At 41.9% G+C, this 11,517-nt stretch overlaps 1 protein-coding gene across 1 annotated transcript in view; it reads left to right on the forward strand.

Moving 5' to 3' along the window:
- Nucleotides 1-4,292: 4,292 nt before the first annotated feature.
- LOC124143458 (TNF receptor-associated factor 2-like) overlaps nucleotides 4,293-11,517 on the forward strand; it is a 39,944-nt gene continuing 32,719 nt past the window's right edge. Inside the window, exon 1 of the mRNA XM_048389952.1 lies at nucleotides 4,293-4,378. The gene's annotated coding sequence lies outside the window, so the exon portion shown is untranslated. The remainder of the gene's footprint in view (nucleotides 4,379-11,517) is intronic.

The raw sequence follows: 11,517 nt of genomic DNA on the forward strand, positions 1-11,517 counted from the left end.
CACAAGCATTGCTGTGGACCATTTACAAACCACGACATCAGATGATCGGTTGTTTCCGGTATTGCATTCTGAGTATTTGAGTTTGTGTAAGCCAAAACAAAAAGAAGACATTCTCCATAGATTTAACATAGGGTACAACTTTAGGATGGGTGTTCCTGCTATGCTATGCTATGCTTGCCGTAAAGGCGACTACACTTGTCATAAGAGGCAACTAACGGGATCGGGTGGTCAGGCTCGCTGACTTGGTTGATGCATGTCATCGTATCCCAATTGCGTGGATCGATGCTCATGACGTAAATCACTGGATTGTCTGGTCCAGACTCGATTATTTACAGACCGCCGTAAAAAAAGCTGGAATATTTCTGAGTGAGGCTTTAAACAACAAATAAACAAACAAACAGAATTATCACAACTTTATTGAATTCCAGTGCCAAAGTGTTTCGAAAATATCTGTGAACGAGTACTCAGCCATGTTTTTTTGTGTTCGGCTGATAGTTATACAGTAGTGTACGGGTCAGGGCAAATGTGGTTCGTTTTCTCTTTGTTTAAGGCCGCACTCAGCAATATTCCAGTTATATGACGGCGGTCTGTAAATAATCGAGTCTGGACCAGACAATCCAGTGATTTACGTCATGAGCATCGATCCACGCAATTGGGATACGATGACATGCATCAACGAAGTCAGCGAGCATGATTCCGTTAGTTGCCTCTTATGACAAGCGTAGTCGCCTTTACGGCAAGCATGGTTTGCTGAAGACCTATTGTCTACCCGGATCTTTGTGGATCTGAGTCCAATTTGTGAAGGGGATAACCAATATTTGTGATGGGGTAAATAGTTATGTGAACGTGTACCAGTGAGTTCATTATAGCATCATCATAATGATATTATTAAACGGATAATCATACGTTAGATGGCTACTTGAGTTCACGTCATGTTCTTTGTTTGTTGTGTAGTTTAATCTACGTAATTATCCTTCACGTCTCTATAGCAACGCACGTGTTTGCATCACACATGTAGCTCTAATCTGCCTCCCTGACAATACCTCGTTAATGAAATCCATGCTGTTTTGTGTCATTATAAAATTACTAAAATAGGTGTAGTGTGTGTGTGTGTGTGTGGGGGGGGGGGGGGGGGGGGGGAGGGGGGGATGTATTTTGTATCGAGATTAGATTTGTTCTCAACCGCAGCTACATAACCAGATATTGATTTTCTGGTTTATTTCGTATTTCGACAGCCTGAAGCATAATTTTCTTTGTGGGCAATTAATCCCCCGTCCACCCCCCACCCCACGCTCTTTTATGAGGGACAAAATAAACCAAACCAAGAAAGACGCTGCGTTCAGGAAGAGACAAGACAATTCAACGATGGTATGTGAATGTGAAAAAACAACATCAGTTGCACCCACAATGCAGAGTACTTCTGCCGCTCCTAGACCTGTCCACTGTTCCCCCCGTGTGCCTGTTGCGGGTCATGTTGATTATGGCATGGGTACAGGCGAGAGGTTCTGGCAAAGTGGTCATGTTTCTTCCTGAGATAATGATGTCTCCGCTGCCTGTACACCCTAATGTCAGTTTGTTGTGGCGCTGCAAGAGCAGCAGAGTTTAACAATTAAATTCAATCATTAAAATCAGATCTTAGTTCTCGCTATCGCTAAACAAAGTTTAGCGGCAGCGAGAACTTAGATCTGATTTTAATGCGATTGACAGACTACACTGACCAAAATCATTATTTTCTTCTGAACTATTTACGTTTGTTGCGTTTGGGAACCAAGATCGTAATACTTTTAAGTTTGGTTGAGTTTTGGTGGAGACGTATTGTCTCTCCTGCAATCAACATGATGCCACAGTAGGAAACAATAATAAATACAAGCGACAGAACCCTTTCCTTAATCCTAAGAAATCTTTTCTAAAAGTTGAGTCCATTTTATGTTTTACTATATCATGAGTCTGTATTTATTATTCACTATGAAACAGTGATTTAACCAGGCGTTCGCGAAAGGTGAGCGTATCCTGTGCCACCGGTGGCCCTGGCCGTCACAAATACACTCAAAGGCAAGGCAAGTATTCACCTGAAAAACCTAGCACAAGTGAAAATAGTGATTGCATGGGATATCATTTGAGTAGTTGGTGCGTCAATTTTGGAAAAGTCCACACGTCTACCATAAACGTTTTGAAGACCTTGAATGTTGTAACGTTGGTTAAACAGCTTTTGAGCAAAGGTCGAATAGCGCTCTTTGCAATTTGCGAATGCTCGATTGTACCTCAAAAGGCGTGACATGAAAACATCAACGGCTGGAGCTGCTGGAATATTGCTGGACAAGAAGGGGACGGTGACTATTGGAAGGTTGAAGTCATCCTCGTGTCATACAGTCTTGTGGGGAGTTTGTTGTCACTCCGGAGAAGAAGCCTCACGTTTCTCAGCTGTCTCTAATAATGCGTAATACACCCTTTGCGTAGATTTACATCTTGTTCCCTTTCAATCTCATTAAAATCAGATCTTAGTTCTCGCTATCGCTAAACAAAGATCTGAGGACATCCCATTACGGGTCACGTCAGAACGACCTTTTCATCCAACCAATCAGAGCGTCGCTTACCGGATCATGAAAGTGACAGTCGGAATGTGTTTTCTGATCATGCAACCACGAAATATTTAACACGGGGTATTCCGAATGCAGTTACGGGTTTTATGATTATATCCATTACAATCTAGGCCATCTTTTAGCCATTCCAGAATGTTCTTCTTATCAGCTTTAAAATTTTAATCGAGAATACGTCAAAATATGTTTCGAGGCGTAGTCGCCAGTTTGAAACTAGTGTCGTAGCTGCCTTCTGATTGGCTAATGTCGATTTCTTGTCAGTCATTTCATTGGTCGGTCAAAATGACCCGTAATGGGATGTTCTCAGATCTTTGTTTAGCGATAGCGAGAACTTAAATCTGATTTTAATGAGATTGGTCCCCTTTCGTCTACGTATTGCAACACACACAACAACAGTGCATATCGTAACCCATATGTGTGCGACGTCACGAGGTGTAACTCTCAATCGCCTCTCTGTCATCTCTCAATCACCTCACATTGAGAGAACACACCCATCCCGATTATTAACTGACTTGTCAGAAGCATCGCGGTGTTCATGGGTTTCATAAAAGTGATAACTGTTTTTGAATGTAAGGAAAGCTACGCTTGTGATGTGGATAGACAGATACACAATTGTGCCAATGCGCATGCGCACACGAAGGCAATTTCATAATATAGTAATACTAAACACTATCTTAGTTGTCGTTGTGAACAACATGACAAAAAATGCACGATTGAAGCATGTTATTCGCCACCCACCTAATCAAACAAATCACTGTGGCAGGATATATGACAGGTGCGCTATTATAACATTAGATTTCATTCTTACACTAACGATATTGGATTATTTACAAGCCGCCGTCACATAGCAGGAATATTGCTGAGTGTGGCGTTAAACCACAAACAAGCAAATAATATTTACTGATTCCTCTGTAAGCCAAACATATGCGTCATTGCTTAATTGGCTTATGCATGCGTGCAATAAAATATGACCCTGTTTGGATCTGTATTCAAAGGCGGATCCAGGATTTTGAAAGTGTTAGTATTAGTGTTAGTGTGTGTGTTAGTGTGTGTGTTAGTGTGTGTGCTAGTGTGTTAGTGTGTGTTAGTGTGTGTGCTAGTGTGTGTGGTGTGTGTTAGTGTGTGTGTGTGTTTGCGTGTGTGTGTGTGTGTGTGTGTGTGTGTGTGTGTGTGTGTGTGTGTGTGTGTGTGTGTGTGTGTGTGTGTGTGTGTGTGTAAAACCCATGTAACTTGGCATGTAAGGTCTCTGGCAACCGGGTGGGGCGTTGCGCACTCACGGATCACGCACACACACACACACACACACACACACACAAACACACAAACACACACACACACAAACACACACACAAACAAGCCAATGTTATTTCGTCAGGATTATATTTGAACCCGAACAATACCGTCATCTATTTTTAGATACTGTGTGTGTGTTAGTGTGTGTGTGTGTGTGTTAGTGTGTTAGTGTGTGTGTGTGTGTGTGTGTGTGTGTGTGTGTGTGTGTGTGTGTAAAACCCATGTAACTTGGCATGTAAGGTCTCTGGCAACCGGATGGGGTGTTGCGCACTCACGGATCACGCACACACACACGCACACACACACGCACACACACACACAAACACACACACACAAACACACACACAAACAAGCCAATGGTATTTCGTCAGGATTATATTTGAACCCGGATAATACCGTCATCTATTTTTAGATACAACACACAGCGTCCCGCCTTCCTATGTGGCTACCAGAAGGCGTATATAGCTGTTCCGATACCCAGTCAAAAGGTAATATCAATCTGTTTTTGTTTGTTTACAAAATGACAGTAAAGCTTTATCATAGTTACAGCCACGTGTCAAACATATAATACATGATCTGGGAGATGTCATGACTATGTTTTATAGAACCTACCCATGTCATGAATCGACTTAATGGGCGTCCTGTGTGGAGGTCAATCTCTTACCCTGTATGCTTGAAGAAAAACGTTTTCAAACTCCATTTGAAATTCCCAACTCATAATACATGCATATACACATACATATTTTACTATAGTAATTATAACATGTGGGAATTTCAAGTTTGAGCAGTGCATACGCATTCTACTTTCGGTTTAGATTCGGCCATGATTAAAAGCTAATTTCCCTTTCTTCTTCCTGTTTCGTGACAAAGATTACAGCTCCCTATATATACTTGAACCTCCTTTATAAGACATCCTCCTTATTCCACTAGTTAAGACAGAGATTGATCAAATCAAGTGAGAAGTGTTTTGTTACCACCAAGTAAGATGGCGCCCTTAGCAACAGAAAACAATTGTTGTGATGGCCGAGAGACTATTGCATTCGTCACCACTCGCCCCTTTCCGTAACCTGCAAGAAGACGTCACCACTCGACCCTTTCCGTAACCTGCAAGAAGACTCGTCCCCCTCTCGATGAATGTTATGTGCGAAAATACGACAAACCAATCAGAATGCGCGTATGATTTCGAGTTCTTTGTCAAATAATCCCTCAGAAATAATTTTTGATTTTACATATGTCTTGCATCTAAAAATATACCCAAGGCACAGTTAAATGTGTTCAATCATACTGTATAATTCCGCATGTCCCGATGTCCTTTAAATTGCATCAGAAATATATATAATATATGGGGAAATATATGTGAACCATTACGCAACGAGTTGACAATTTTTTAGGTATGCCCGTTTGCTCTAAGACGGAACCTAGTCGCAAAATGGCCACGAGAGGGGCACGAGTCGCTATTCGGCTTGTCCCGGAATAACACGAGTTGGTCACGAATGAGACTATTGGTGTCTGGCGATATGCTTCTCTCTCGGACGTTATGATAAAGCTAAAAATAGGATTATGTTCCTGGTCCCCCCCCCCCCCCCCCCCCCCCCGTCATTTTCAAGCATTATTTGATACGTAGTATTTCTGCGGAAGGACAATCAGATAGTTAAAGAAAATATAATATTGAAAGTCTAGGTAAATTTAAGTTGGAGAAAGTCTTAAAAGTTATGTTTTGCTTTACTCTAGAGTCAATTTCCATAACATAATCCAAGTTTTATGGTACTAATGAAAAGCTAAAACACCAATTATTATGTTTGATCAGACAGTTTGAGAAAATTGGAAAAATTCAAAATTTTCAAATGTTTTGAAAATTTGGAACTGCATACTTAATATTTCTGTGAAAATCAGATAGTTCCTTCATCGTCATTTTACATAATATTACAATTTCAGTTAATTTTATCACATACGGTTATTTTTAAAATGACAAAATTTAGCCCTGTCCCTTAAAAATTACCATATATGTGTGTCCATCGAATTAGGAATTTGTCTCAAACGTTCTGCTGCACTGAACAAGTCACTCGCCATAATAAAGTTTATATGTTATAACCAATCCGAAGTTAACAGAATAAATACAGAAAAAACAATATATATGTTGGTGTAGTTAAGAATAATATAGATCCGTGAAGATCCGGGGTAGAATAGGTCTTCAGCAACCCATGCTTGTCGTAAAAGGCGACTATGCTTGTCGTAAGAGGCAACTAACGGGATCGGTCGGTCAGGCTCGCTGACTTTGTTGATGCATGTCATCGATCCCAATTGCGTGGATCGATGCTCATGATATCAATCACTGGATTGTCTGGTCCATACTCGATCATTTACAGACCGCCGTCATATAGATGTAATATTGCTGAGTGCAAGTTAAGAATACTACCAGGTGTGACAAGTGATTTTTCGTCAAGGGGCACTGGCGGATCCCCGGAGGGGCGAGAGGAACAGAGGTACAACCAAACCTACCCCCTGTTTCCAGCCACCTTACCCACAGCCGCTGGCAGTCCCTCCATCATGTGCTGAATGATCGATCCCCTTTGTGGCCCTGGCAGCCTCTCTCCTAGACCCGCCTCTGATAGGGGATGATTCTCCTAAAATAAATGAAGTGCAGTCCATTTTATCGCGACCCTCGCCACGATTCCATAGGAATTGTGTTTTGGAAAGATATAGTGGAATCACTTCACTGCCAGAATCCGGTCGTGGAATAAATTTATATTGGGTTAAAGGCATATAATCGTAAAACATTATACCGGATGTACCAGAAGTTGCAACACTATTACGAGAAATAGTAATATTTTGATACTAGTTTACAACAATTGTAGTAGTATGACAGCTAACACTATTGCGATACTATTGTATAACTATTGCAACACTATAGCTACAGTTAATACTATTGCGATACTATTGTATAACTATTGCAACACTATAGCTACAGTTAGTACTATTGCGATACTATTGTATAACTATTGCAACAATATAGCTACAGTTAACATTAATGCGATACTGTTATATAACTATTGCAACACTATAGCTACAGTTAACACAATTGCGATATTATTGTATAACTATCATTTCAGTCATTGAGGATAGGTGAAATAGTGTCTCGCGTTCGAGATTATTGCACTTACATAACGACATGCATGTGTGTGTGTGTGTGTGTGTGTGTGTGTGTGTGTGTGTGTGTGTGTGTGTGTGTGCTTGTACTAGTCCTGACTAATGCCGAGTTTATAGTGCTAGCCCACTGAGATATCATTTTCAGCACGAATACCCCACTCAGACACAGAATACTGGCCCCGAGCCGAACAGTCCTTGTCTCAGCCCCTAAATGCTGAGCGCCAGGCACGGTAACAACATGTGCCATCTTTAACGTCTTTTGGTATGACGCAGCCGGGGATCGAACCCCGAGTTCCGCTCACCCGGCAGACGCTCCACCACTATCATTGCAATGGTAATGCGACAGTAAACACTATTGCAATACAACAATCAGGGTAATTATGTTGCAATTGTTAACAACATTACGATACTATTTGACAACCATTGCAATAGTATTGTGGCAGCTTGATATGTACTTCTACCGTCTTGCAACGTAGGGGGCGGTCGGGTGGCCTAGTGGTTAAAGCGTTCGCTTGTCACGCCGAAGACCCGGGTTCGAATCCCGATATGGGTACACTGTGTGAAGCCCATTTCTGGTGTCCCCCGCCGTGATATTGCTGGAATATTGCTAAAAGCGGCGTAAAACCATACTCACTCACTCACTTGCAACGAAGATGTCCTTGCATTAATTGGCTCGATGACAAAGCCTGATAGAATAAGGCCTCCATGTTCAAGATGCATCTGGATTCTTGGGATGTAGTTAAGGAATGAGCCTGGTGCCCTATTGTTGTGTGATGTAAAATTCAAGCTTCAAGTATCTCTTTAATTTACCTTTTTTTCAAATGCGATTTTGTCTGTAAAAGGAGCCGAACAAGAAAGAAATTCAAAACCCATTTGAGGATATACAGCTTGTCCAGCGAACACATTTGTTTTGGTCAAATTTGAGGACAAATGATCTTTTCTGTATTTTTCGGGAACATATCTATTTGCATTGAAAAATAACATTAACTCAAACTGTACACGCATATGTGAAAATAGTTACAAAGCGACATGTATTGATGCGGACGTGACCTCATAACATTCGATCGCAAAATCTACAGGCACAGTTCGATCTCTAAGTACGGATCTATCCAGTCAGCCAATAAAATTAAAGGAAAACTCGGAAGCCTTTCGAGGCATTCAATCTAATAATCATTACATGACTTATCTATATATAACTTTGGGAATACCGACTTCAGACTGTTGTCATATTGGGCTGGTAACCTCCCAAAACCCCTACATCCCATTTCCCCTACAGCTTAAGACAACAAAGTTCACGGTCCATGGCACTGATAATCCCTAGTCTGTTACCTATTTCATACAATGGAACAACCCAAGAAACACGAATAGAATGAGATAAATATTTACTTACGATTACGATATTATTCAAAATTCATAACACATTATAATAAAATGTTCATTTTTCAAAATTCATAATACATTATAATAAAATGTTCATTTTTCAAAATTCATAATACATTATAATAAATTTCATCTCAAATGTTCAGTTCACTCTTTATCCCAGCCTGAGGAGATGGCCAACCGCATCTAGAAACTGCATTGGGGATTTCACCTCTCTATTCAACTCGTCCTTCAGGCGGCAGAGACGGTTCTCCACCTCTCTGTACACTCTCTTCCTGCCTCTTGGAGCTGCTCCAAAGTCGAGCTGTAAAATCTTAGGCAAATTAAGGTATTCTATTTACATGCAGTCTACGTGTGTCTTGAACTATGGGTACGTGTATACACACCTGTGGGGATTCAGGGTAAGAATATACAGTATACTACTGTTATAACGAACTCAAATGGACCACTAATTTTAGTTCGTTATAACCGTAGTTCGTTATAAGCATACATACACCATTTATACAGCAAATGGAAGGGACCAAACATTAAGTTCGTTACAAGCGGGTTCGTTATAAACGTATTTTACTGTATGTCCTCAGCAACCTGTGCTTGAAATAGGAAACTAAATGGGTCGAGTGGTCAGGCTCAGCGACTTGGTTGATGCATTTAGTTAATGGTCAATCAATCTCGGTTATCTACCGAAACCGTGGATTCCATTTGGCGTAAAAGGCAACATAGCAATAAAGATTGCATGGGTCCTGGAAATCAGTGATAACACCAGGTGTCCAGGAGCCTCACTCACACAATCTGCTTAAAGTGAGTGAGTGAGTGAGTATGGTTTTACGCCGCTTTTAGCAATATTCAAGCAATATCACGGCGGGGGACACCAGAAATGGGCTTCACACATTGTACCCATGTCGGGAATCGAACCCGGGTCGTCGGCGTGACGAGCTAACGCTTTAACCACTAGGCTACCCGACCGATCTTAGCGCTACAACTATTGTAAGCCTATGTTAAAGTATGGGAATTACGATCATCTTAGCGCTAAGATCGCTTTGTGCAAGTGGGCCCAGGGGTCCGCGGAAAGTGTAAGCATGTCATGACTCTACCGGTAGCAGCCCCACTCACACAATCTCCTTAAAAAAGTAAGAGGTTTATTTTTGTTAATAGTCGCACACCTGCCGCGGTATGTCCCGAATGCTGCTGCCTGGGCCCCGCTGAGGTGATCGAAACTGCCATGCTTTGTCATAGGCTTATGATCGTCTTACTGCTAAGATCACTTTGTGAAACGGGGCCCATGTTCGCACTGCCAGCATGACTATACCAGGAGTAAGGTTATAGAACTCCTCTCTCTGCAAAGAAAGAAAGGTGAAATGGGGTTTAACGTCGCGTCCAAGATTATTGCACTTATATAGCGACGTGCATGCACGTGTGTGTGTGGCTGCTTGTACTAGTCCGGACGGATGCCGATTTATAATGCTAGCCCACTGACATATCATGCCACAGTTTAACATGAATACCCCACTCAGACACAGTATACTGACTCCGAGCCGACCAGTACTTGTTTTAGCCCCTTAATGCCGAGCGCCAGACAGGGTAACAACAAGTACCATCTTTCAACTGGCTGGGGATCGAACCCAGGACCTTCCGCTCTCCGGGCGGACGCTCTACCATTAGACCACGGAGGCGGTCGCAGAGAAAGAAAGGTAACATGCTAATGACAGTGGCTTGTTAATCAGTGCATGGATCCACGCGAGTGTATCTACACCAGCTGGTCATCATACACCTGCTGGTACCCTGTCCCAGGTCCGCTGTACAACAGCAAAGCCAAATAGTGACTTCTTCTTTTGGGACCTCTACCAACAGGGATACGAATACTGACAACCCTAGATCCAGGAATATGATTCCTGGACTACTTCATCCAGCAGCACCGTATGGTTCTCTGGGTATGTTGTCAAGCCACAAGGATGAGTTTGCACATACACTGGTCAGGTTCTGCCCAATATCCAAATCAGATCTTTTACTCCGACACAGATATGCGTCAAGGTCTGAGAACATCTCCACAAAAGGTCACGTCAGACGAACCCCGAGAAGCTTGACGGCTTGATATTAATGAAGGATGTGTGGTGTGTGGGGGCAATCGGATGTCAGCTTTCCAAAACTAAAGCTTTATTTTTTCCATTCGGAACTTTCGATTTGTACAAATAAAACCCCACAAAGAACACACTCCTTTCCGTAGTCCCTTGGTGCCTTAAACAACCACATTCTACCGTAGTCAACCAATACCATGATTTTTGCACGAGCAGTCATGATCCGAGGTAAAAGCACGTGTATTTTCCCTCTAAAGTATCCTGTTTAACGTGGATGTCAAACGCCGGTTCAGTATTCACACTAGAACAGCATTCGTGACCAACTCGTGTTATTCCGGGACAAGCCGAATAGCGACTCGTGCCCCTCTCATGGCCATTTTTGCGACTAGGTTCCGTCTTAGAGCAAACGGGCATACCTAAAACAATTGTCAACTCGTTGCGTAATGGTTCACATATATTTCCACATATATTATATATATTTCTGATGCAATTTAAAGGACATCGGGACATGCGGAATTATACAGTATGATTGAACACATTTAACTGTGCCTTGGGTATATTTTTAGATGCAAGACATATGTAAAATCAAAATATATTTCTGTGGGATTATTTGACAAAGAACTCGAAATCATACGCGCATTCTGATTGGTTTGTCGTATTTTCGCACATAACATTCATCGAGAGGGGGGCGAGTCTTCTTGCAGGTTACGGAAAGGGGCGAGTGGTGACGAATGGCCCTTGGCATGTTGCAGACCGGTAACTCTGTAATGCCGTAACCAGACAGTTAGGATGTCATCGCACCACCATCACAAGACTTGCACAACGTCATCAACAAACAGAGTCCGTAGCTGATCGACCACGTACTGGCCGACCCAGAGTTACTGTATCTGAAAGATCGCTTTACACAGTTATATAAGATAGATACGCGATAAATCTCAAAGAACAATGAAGCTTGGTTAAATTCACGATAAAACATTGTTTTCATTGGTCTCATTTCTTGAGAGTAGAATATGCGTTCGCCAATTGAT

This window comes from Haliotis rufescens, unplaced genomic scaffold (genome assembly GCF_023055435.1).
Source record: "Haliotis rufescens isolate VD_foot unplaced genomic scaffold, xgHalRufe1.0.p SCAF_8, whole genome shotgun sequence".
Lineage (NCBI taxonomy): Eukaryota > Metazoa > Mollusca > Gastropoda > Lepetellida > Haliotidae > Haliotis > Haliotis rufescens.